The sequence below is a fragment of the Cebus imitator genome, unplaced genomic scaffold (assembly GCF_001604975.1).
Source record: "Cebus imitator isolate Cc_AM_T3 unplaced genomic scaffold, Cebus_imitator-1.0 Scaffold109, whole genome shotgun sequence".
Classification (NCBI taxonomy): Eukaryota; Metazoa; Chordata; class Mammalia; order Primates; family Cebidae; genus Cebus; species Cebus imitator.
Window position 1 is genome coordinate 4,747,685 of NW_016107424.1, and position 9,666 is coordinate 4,757,350.

The following is a 9,666-nucleotide window of genomic DNA, read 5'->3' on the forward strand; positions in this document are numbered from 1 at the left end:
CTGCAGCCTACCTTAATGTAATCTGGGAAGTTCAGAAAATCTAAAACAGATTGGCTACAGGTGGCCTGGGACATGCCTTTTGCAGATTTGCACCTGGTTTGCTCCTTTACCTCGGAGCATTAAATGTTAACTTGTCAAAGGGCCTTATGTGGTAGTCCATTTTTTATTTTTTTTTTTTTTGAGACTGAGTCTTGCTGTTGTCGGCCTGGGCTGGAGTGCAGTGGTGCAATCTCAGCTCACTGTAACCTCTGCCTCCTAGGTTCCAGCAGTTCTACTGCCTCAGCTTCCTGAGTAGCTGGGATGAGGCATGAGCCACCACAACCGGCTGCTCTTGTCTCATCCTCTATCTCCCTTACCCTGCTTTATAGATTTTCATCACACTTCCACTCCCTAACATATACTTATTTTTTTAGTGTTTTTCTATTACTCTAGAATATAAGCTATATGAGGGCAGGATCTTTGCTTTATTCTCTGCTGTACCCATGTGTTTAGAACAGTACTAGTCTAACAGACTGCACTCAGTAAATATTTGTTGATGCTTATTTGGGAGGCCAAGGCAGGAGGATCAACTGAGGCCAGGAATTTGAGACAAGACCAACCTGGAAAACATAGTGAGACACTGTCTCTTAAAAAAAGAAGAAGAAGAAGAAGAAGTTCGGGCGAGGTGGCTCAGGCTTGTAATCTCAGCACTTTGGGAGCCCGAGGCGGGCAGATCATGAGGTCAGGAGTTTGAGACCAGCCTGGCCAACATGGTGAAACTCTGTCTCTACTAAAAATACAAAAAATTAGCCTGGCATCGTGGCAGGTGTCTGTAATTCCAGATACTCGGGAAGCTGAGGCAGGAGAATCGCTTGAACTGAGGACGTGGAGGTTTCAGTGAGCCGAGACCATGCCACTGCACTCCAGCCTGGGCAACAGACCAAGACTGTCTCAAAAGAAAAAAAAAAAGAAAGAAAGCTGGAGGAAGTGTATACATGAACTCTGTTCTGTTTTTGCAACTGTTGTATAAGTCAAAAATTAGTTCAAATAAAAAGTTTTAAAAACAGAGGTTTCTATGATTCAACAAATATTAAACATGAAGTACCTGGTAATGCAAAGGATACTATAATGTGTAGTACAAAAGTACTTTAATGCAGAAATGTATAGTCTGATTTGGGACTATCTTTAAGGAAACTAATAAAATGCAATGTAGGCCCAGTGTGGTGGCTCATGCCTGTAATGCCTGCATATTGGGAGGCTGAGTGGGGAGAACACTTGAGTCTAAAAGTCCAAAACCTGCCTGGGCAACATGAATGAAACCCTGTCTCAAAAGAAAAAAATATAAGTATTTGTCCAATTATGTGGATACATATATCTTTGAAAATGAATGTATTGGTATATACCAATATATTGGTATTCATTTCATTTCCTTCTTTAATCATTAAATGCCAAGTATATCACACCTAAATATTTTTTTGTAAGGATATTATACTGTCTTGGGATTAACAGTAGCAAATATTGGAGGTAAAAGTCTCTGTAACTATAATGTTGAATTAACACATTAATTGGTTATTAGTTATTGGTAATGTTAATTGGGTAAGCAGTATCAACATTACAGTGGGAAGAGTAGAGAAGAGAAAAATAATTTGCACACCTCCTTTTAGTCTGATTACCCTTCTTTTTCAGTTGTGATCCCACTTGTCTCCTAGCCACTACACTTGATCAATTCTGGAATGTTATTTATTTTATTTATTTATTTATTTTGAGATGGAGTCTTGCTCTGTTGCCCAGGCTGGAGTGCAATGGTGCTCTCTTGGCCCACCGCAACCTCTGCCTCCCAGGTTCAAGCGAGTCTCCTGCCTCAGCCTCCCAAGTAGCTGGGATTACAGGTGTGCGCCACCACGCCTGGCTAATTTTTGTATTTTTAAGTGGAGACAGGGTTTCATCATGTTGGTCAGGCTGGTCTCAAACCCCTGACCTGGTGATCTGCCCGCCTCACCCTCCCAAAATGCTGGGATTACAGACGTGAGCTACTGTGCCCAGCTTCTGGACTGTTATTTTTTTACCTTAAGTCTGTAATAAATATCTGTAATACATTTCTCTTTTGATTCATATTTACCTCCCCACAACACATTCCTACTTCTATGTTTCAGAATGAGAAAGTAACAGCCCACTAGTGATTTGTTCACATCACAAAGAAGTTAATGAATGGCAAAGGCAGGATTAGTACCTAATTTCTTAATTTTTTCATCAAAATAAGTTTTGGAGGGAAAATTTTTGAAGTTTTTTAAAGTTTCACATGCTAGCTGGGCATGCTTGCATGTGCCTGTAAACCCAGCTACTTGGTAGGCTAAGGCAATAGGATAGCTTGAGTTAAAGACCAGCCTGAGCAACATAGTGAGACTTCACTTCAATAAAAAAATAAATTAATAAGTTTCACATGGTTATAGAGCAGTTTTGGATAATATTTATTTTATGTAACTTTGGCTTTCAGGTTAATTATTTTTTATTCCTTTTTTAACTTAAAGAGAGCAATGATTCCAGTGGACCCCAACTGGTTCTGGAAGGGCCAGGTAAACTGTTTTGTCCAAGTAAGTAGCAATTGTACCATTCCAGGGTTACCAGAACATCTGAAAGCATCCTTCCTAGAAGAAACAACTGAAAGCATCTGCAGATTTGAGGACCAAAGCTTTACCAAAATACACCCAAAGTCGTCTCTTAGCAAACCAAGAGATCTTCAGTGGGGAATACTACACAGTTTGTCAACTCAAATAATTTGTCAAGATTTATTAAGTTGAAAAAACGTTTAAATTTTTTTATTTAACTTTTAGTCTATTGCTTTAAAACGAAAGTCATGTAACTCATTTTTTTTTTCTAAATGAATACCTCAAAACCTTATTCCATTTAAAACACAGGAATATGTGACTGGGTGCTACGGCTCATGTCTGTAATCTCAGTACTTTGGGAGGCCGAGGCAGGCAGACTACCTGAGGTCATGAGTTCGAGACCAGCCTGGCCAACATAGTAAAATCTCATCTCTACTAAAAATACAAAAATTAGCTGGGCGTGGTGGCAGGCACCTGTAATCCCAGCTACTCGGGAGGCTGAGGCAGGAGAATTGCTGGTTAAATTTTTTAATATATAATTTGTAAAGACAGGATCTTGTTATGTTGCCCAGGCTGGAGGAATATGCATTTCTAACAAATCCCCACCTGAGCTGCTGGTGTAGAGACTACTCTTGGAGAATTGCTCAAAGAGTAACTTTGCTGTAACTTCTTTATTGGTCTGCCTTCAGGCTTTTCCCTCTCTAATCCTTCTCTGCACCAAAGGAGTTCTCTTTTAATCTTTTTATTTTTTTCAATTTTTATTTATTTATTTTTTGATACAGGGTCTTTCTGTGTCACCCAGGCTGGAGTGGAGTGGCACAATCACAGCTCACTGCAGCCCTGACCTCCCAGGCCCAAGCAACCCTCCTACCTCAGCCTCCTGAGTAGCTGGGACTACAGATGTGTACCACCACACCTTAGGGTTAAAAAACATTTAAAAACTGTTGCCGAATTAAAGTCTCCCTAAAACTACATCAACATTGTTCAATAGTGCTATTAAACATTAGTATAATTCTACTTACATAATTTCCACTTATTTATCAAGCAGGCACTAATTTCTTCAGAAATAACTTAGCAAGTTAGGTATATGAAGTATATTTTTGTCTAGGCAGTGGAGGATGTAATTTAAAGTAACAATGCTCTACATGTTAAAAAAGAAAATTCAAATACAAACCTTATTTAATCCTGGTAACCTATTGATGTAGGCAGAGGAAATAAAGAAATTTAAGAAAGCCCAGGCACAGTGGCCCATGCCTATAATCCCAGCACTTTGGGAGGCCAAGGAGGGTGGATTGGCCTGGCCAACATGGTGAAACCCCGTCTCTATTAAAAATACAAAAATTAGCAGGGTGTGGTGGCAGGCACCTGTAATCCCAGCTACTCAAGAGGCTGGGGCAGGAGAATTGCCTGTACCCAGGAGGTGGAAGTTGCAGTGAGCTGAGATCGCGCACTGCGCTCCAGCCTGGGTGGCGGAGCGAGACTCTGTCTCAAAAAAAAAAAAAAAATTAGGATAAGAAGAGCATTTAAAGTTGCACAGCTAATTAGTAGAGCACAGAGCTGGCTCTCAAAACAAGGTTTTTTGGTCACAAAGAACTTCTCCACAACATCATGTCCCATCACAAATTTACCTGGTAGATTTCACCTCCTCAAATTAAAATAACTCTTTATAGAAATTCCATTCTGATTGCTAAAACAGATGCTATCATCAAATTCTTCAAGTTGAAACTCTCTGGACATTTTTTGTGCTGCATAATTTTTTTTGGTTTTCCTCATAAAACGTTTTTAATTTTTAAATTAATTGCATATTTGAAAACTGATGACACAATAATCCAGATTTTTGGCTTCCCCCTAAAAGTCAGAAGCACAACCATTAAGAGGGCTATTATTAAAAACAAAACAGAAAATAATAAGCATTGGCAAGAATGTGAATAAAACTGGAACCCCTTTGTACTGTTGATGGGAATGTAAAATGGTGTAGAAATCTGCATGGTGGTTCAAAAACCATAGAATTACCATATCATTAGGAAATTCCACTTCTGGGTATGTACCCCCAAAAATTAAAAGTAGAGTCTTGAAAAGATATTTGTACACTCATGTTCATAGCAGCATTATTCACAATAGCCAAAATGTGTAAACAACCCATATATCCATCCACTGATGATGAATAAACAAAATGTGGCATATCCAGACAATGGAATATTATTCAGTCTTTAAAAAAAATATGACACATGCTACAACATGAATAAATCTTGAGGATATTATGCTAAGTGAAAAAAGCCAGCCACAGAAAGACAAATTTTATATGGTTCTACTTACATGTGGTATTTAGAATACTCAAATTTACAGACAGAAAAGGAGAATGGCAGTTGCCACGGGTTGGAGGGACAGGGAAATGAGAGTTGTTTAATAGGTATAGAATTTGTTTTGCAAGATGAAAAAGTTCTGTCCAGGCACAGTGGCTCACACCTATAATCTCAGCACTGTGGGAAGCCAAGGCAGGCAGATCACTTGAGGTCAGGAGTTCAAGACCAGCCTGGTCAATATGGTAAAACCTCATCTCTACTAAAAGTACAAAAATTAGCCGGGCATGGTGGCACGTGCCTGTAATCCCAGTTATTCGGGAGGCTGAGACAGGAGAATGGCTCAAACCCAGGAGGTAGAGGTTGCAGTGAACCCAGATGGTGCCACTGCACTCCAGCCTGGACAACAGAGCAAGACTGGCTCCAAAAAAAAAAAGAAAGAAAAGATCCTACCTATTAACTCCTAATCTGTCCTATTAATTTAAAATAATAAAAGTAAAAATTAAATTTATAATCTTTTCTGCTTAACTAGAGTTTAGGCTGGGCACAGTGGCTCACACCTGAAATCCCAGCACTTTAGGAGGCCGAGGAGGGCAGATCACTTGAGCCCAGGAGTTTGAGACCACCTTGGCCAACATGGCAAAACCTTGTCTCTACTAAAAATACAATAAACTAGCCAGGCTTGGTGGCTTGTGCCTGTAGTTCCATTTACTTGGGAAGCTAAGGGACGAGAATCGTTTGAACCTAGGGGGTGGAGGTTGCAGTGAGCCGATTATGCCACTGTACTCCAGCATGGGTAACAGAGACTCCGTGTCAAAAAAAAAAAAAACTAGTCTTTATACAAAAGCAATTCCAAAAGGTTGTTATACAATTGTAACGTCAAGGTTTTTTTTTTCCCCCCCAAGGAAAATAAAACAGTTTGCTTTATTTTAAAACAGTAACTTCCTTATATGGGGACACTGACCAAAATTCAATACTGATACAAAAATATGTTTCTTAGGAAGTCAAAATGTGTGTCAAGTGAATTTTCTGAATTCTGTTAAAGAGAATTTCAAACCATATAAAACAAACAGGTGAAATGAGAGGTGAACATCAACATGTGTAACATAAGCCATAGTACAAATTTAAACAGAATCATAAAACCATGTCATTACCCCAAATCATTTTTGTTAATATTTAGGAGAATGTACATATTTTCAAGAACTTAGAAATGAATCTCTACTTCTATCTCCTAATACTCCCAGGAAGTATAACTTTCTTCTATTACTACATTCAAATAATCCAAATATTTACTACTGGTAGGATACTCTGGAATTAACTATAGCTGAGTGTATCAGAAATAGAAAAATCATGAAGATTTATAAAGCATCTAAAAAATAATCCTTTATAGCAAGTCCTTAAAAGCCCTAGATAAAAAAGGCAATTCTCCACGTCTAATAACACCTACGGTTTATATTGCATAATATAAACAAAACAGCATTCTGACTGGTGATAATTTAGATGAAATTCATTTGCCAAGTCAATTTTCCATTAAAGTTAATGTTTTGCCAATATTAAAAAAATTTTTAACTCTATTCTGATATTTCCAGAGGTATTAACTTAGCAATGATGTTCACTGAAATTCCATAATGCTTCCCATGGAAGGGAAGTTGAGAACGAGGAAAGCTGCTTTCACCTCATTGCCATCCAGTACTGAGGCAGAAAGATGTAGTTTTCCAATAGTGACTAATGAAATTATTGAATTAAATTTCTTAAGTAAAAATTCAGAATGTACCATCTTGTTTTCTTTCAGTTTATTAAATAGCATCATAAAGATGACTTTGCTAAGTTAATATCAAGATTTTCTTTCTTAAAATACTATGTTTAAAACACAGTTACTTTTAAAAACCTACAATAAAATCAATTGGAAATGTAATGGTTGGATTATTCAAGAATTCTGAATTGTTCCATATACGCTTCATACACTTAATATTTCATTAACTTTTCTTTTAAAAAATGATGTTTACATAATTGTTTCCTTTATTAGATTGTGAGTTTCCTGAGGGCAGAAAATACATTTTATTCACCCTTATATTCCCCACCCTGTACTAGGGTATAGGGAACACAGAAGATGCTTAGGAGACATACTCTAGTTCCTACATTCTCATCCTGCAGGTTTTTGCAATTACTTTACAAAAAAAAAAAAAAAAAAAAGCAATAAAGCTAATCTAACTGTGCCTACTACTCCTTCACAGAGATTACTACTTGCAACATTGTTTTTAAATAAAGCATAACAATATTTCATATTTTTCTTTTTCTTAGGAAATAAACACAAAAATCATTCTATCACCTCCTCTTTTGCAGATTAAACTTTGTCCTCAAAGAAATTATGCATCTTTCATTAATTTCTAAATGTCACTCAAAACTTTCCCTGAAATAGGCTGGGCGCAGTGACTCATGAGGCTCATGCCTGTAATCCCAGCACTTTGGGAGGCCAAGGCAGGTGGATCACTTGAGGTCAATTCAAGACCAGTCTAGCTGACATGGTGAAACCCGTTCTGTACTAAAAATACAAAAATTAGCCAGACGTGGTGGTGGGGATGTGTAATCCCCACTACTTGGGAGGCTGAGGCAGGAGAATCACTTGAACCCAGGAGGCAGATGTTGCAGTGAGCTGGGAAAGTGCCACTGAACTCCAGTCTGGGTGACAGAGTGAGACTCCATCTCAAAAAAATAGAAAAAAGAAAAAAAGAAAAATCTTTCCCTGAAATGTCCTGTATGAGGCTCACTTCTGAAATAATTAAAATACAATGTTGGGTCTCTGGAATTCCACTGCCTTATGATGAATTACTAATTTTTATCTCTTAACACACCTAACCTGAAAAGTAAGTCCTTCTCCAAGACAGAGAGATAAAAGGAATTAGGAGCTAGCCAACCTGATTTTATTATTATTTCTTAGAGATAGAGGTCTTGCTCTTGTTGCCCAGGCTGGACTTGAACTCTTGGGCCTAAGCAATCCTCTCACCTCAGCCTCCTGAGTAGCTGCCCTGCTCCTGATTTTTTTCCCCATTCTGTCACCCAGGCTGGAGTACAGTGGTGCAATCATGGCTCACAGCTTAAGTGATCCTCCTGCCTGAGGCTCAGTTGGGACAACAGGCATGCACCTCCACACTCAGCTAATTTTTTTTTTCTTTGAGACACTTTTGTTCTGTCCCCTAAGCTGAAGTGCAGTGGCTCGATCCCTGCTCACTGTAACCTCCACCTCCTGGGTTCAAGCAATTCTCCTGTCTCAGCCTCCTAAGTAGCTGGGATTACAGGTGCACACCACCATATCCAGCTAAGTTTTTTGTTTTTTTTTTTTTAGTAGAGACGGGGTTTCACCATGTTGGTCAGGCTGGTCTCAAACTCCTGACCTCAAGTGATCCACCTGCCTTGGCCTCCAAAACTGCTGGGATTAAATAGCATTATATTCCTTTCTAACATAACAGGCATGAGCCACCATGCCTGGCATCACCCAGCTAATTTTTAGATTTTCTGTAGAGACAGGGTCTCACTATATTGCTAGGGCTGGTCTCAAACTCCTGGGCTCAAGTGATCATTTTGCCTTAGCCTCCCAAAATGCTGGGATTACGGGCATGAGCCACCCAATCCAATTTTAAATCCTGTTTCTACCATGCTTGAGTCAAGCTCTTCAGCTTTCTCCATCTGTAAAATTACAACAATACCACCTATGTTGGATTGTTAGAAGGACTAAGTGATTTTTACATGTAAGGGCTGGTCAATGTGGTGGATTCCTTCCCTTCTTATTTATCTAGGACTTTTAGTCACTCAAGACATTTTAAATTTGCCTGGCATTAATTCATTTCTACACTAATAATTTATTACCTTCACTGGCCTGAATTACAGGTATTAACTTAAACAGCAAAAACAGCTTTCTGATACTTCTCAAAGATTATATCCAGCTTAATGCAAAAAAACAAACCAAGAAATTATGTTTCTACATATGGCCATGTTCTTATTTAAGAAACATAGTTACTTAAGAAACGTTAACTATTTTTTACATGTATATATGTCAGACATTGGGGGCAAATTTCAAATTTGACCTAATATGTAAAATATATCTTTGTGGAAAATGAGCCTATTAGGTTTCAGGATCAAAGAGGATTTAAGTTATCTTGGTGCAATGAGCTGAATGTCTTTTGTTGCCCCAAATTTATATGTTGAGCTCTTAACCCTCAATGTAATAGTACTAGAATGTGGGACCTTTGGGAGGTACTGTGATTTAGATTAGATCACGAGGATGGGACTTTCATGCTGGAATTGTGCCTTTATAAGAAGAAAAAGACACAAGAGCTCTCTCTCTCGCCTCAAGCAAGCACCAAGGAAAGACCATGTGAGCACTTAAGAAGGCAGCTGCATACAAGCCAGGAAGAGGGCCCTCAATGGAACCCAACCATGCTGGCACCCTCATCTTGGACTTCCAAGGCTCCAGACCTGTGATAAAAAAAATTTCTATTGTTTAAGCTGCTCAATCTATGGCATTTTCTTACAGCAGCTCAAGACACTTGGATTTTTCAAGGCCACTAGTTATGAAAAGATTGCCATAGCCTTTCACTTAAACATCAGATTCTTGGCCGGGCGCGGTGGCTCAAGCCTGTAATCCCAGCACTTTGGGAGGCCGAGGCGGGTGGATCACGAGGTCAGGAGATCGAGACCATCCTGGTCAACATGGTGAAACCCCGTCTCTACTAAAAATACAAAAAATTAGCTGGGCATGGTGGCACGTGCCTGTAATCCCAGCT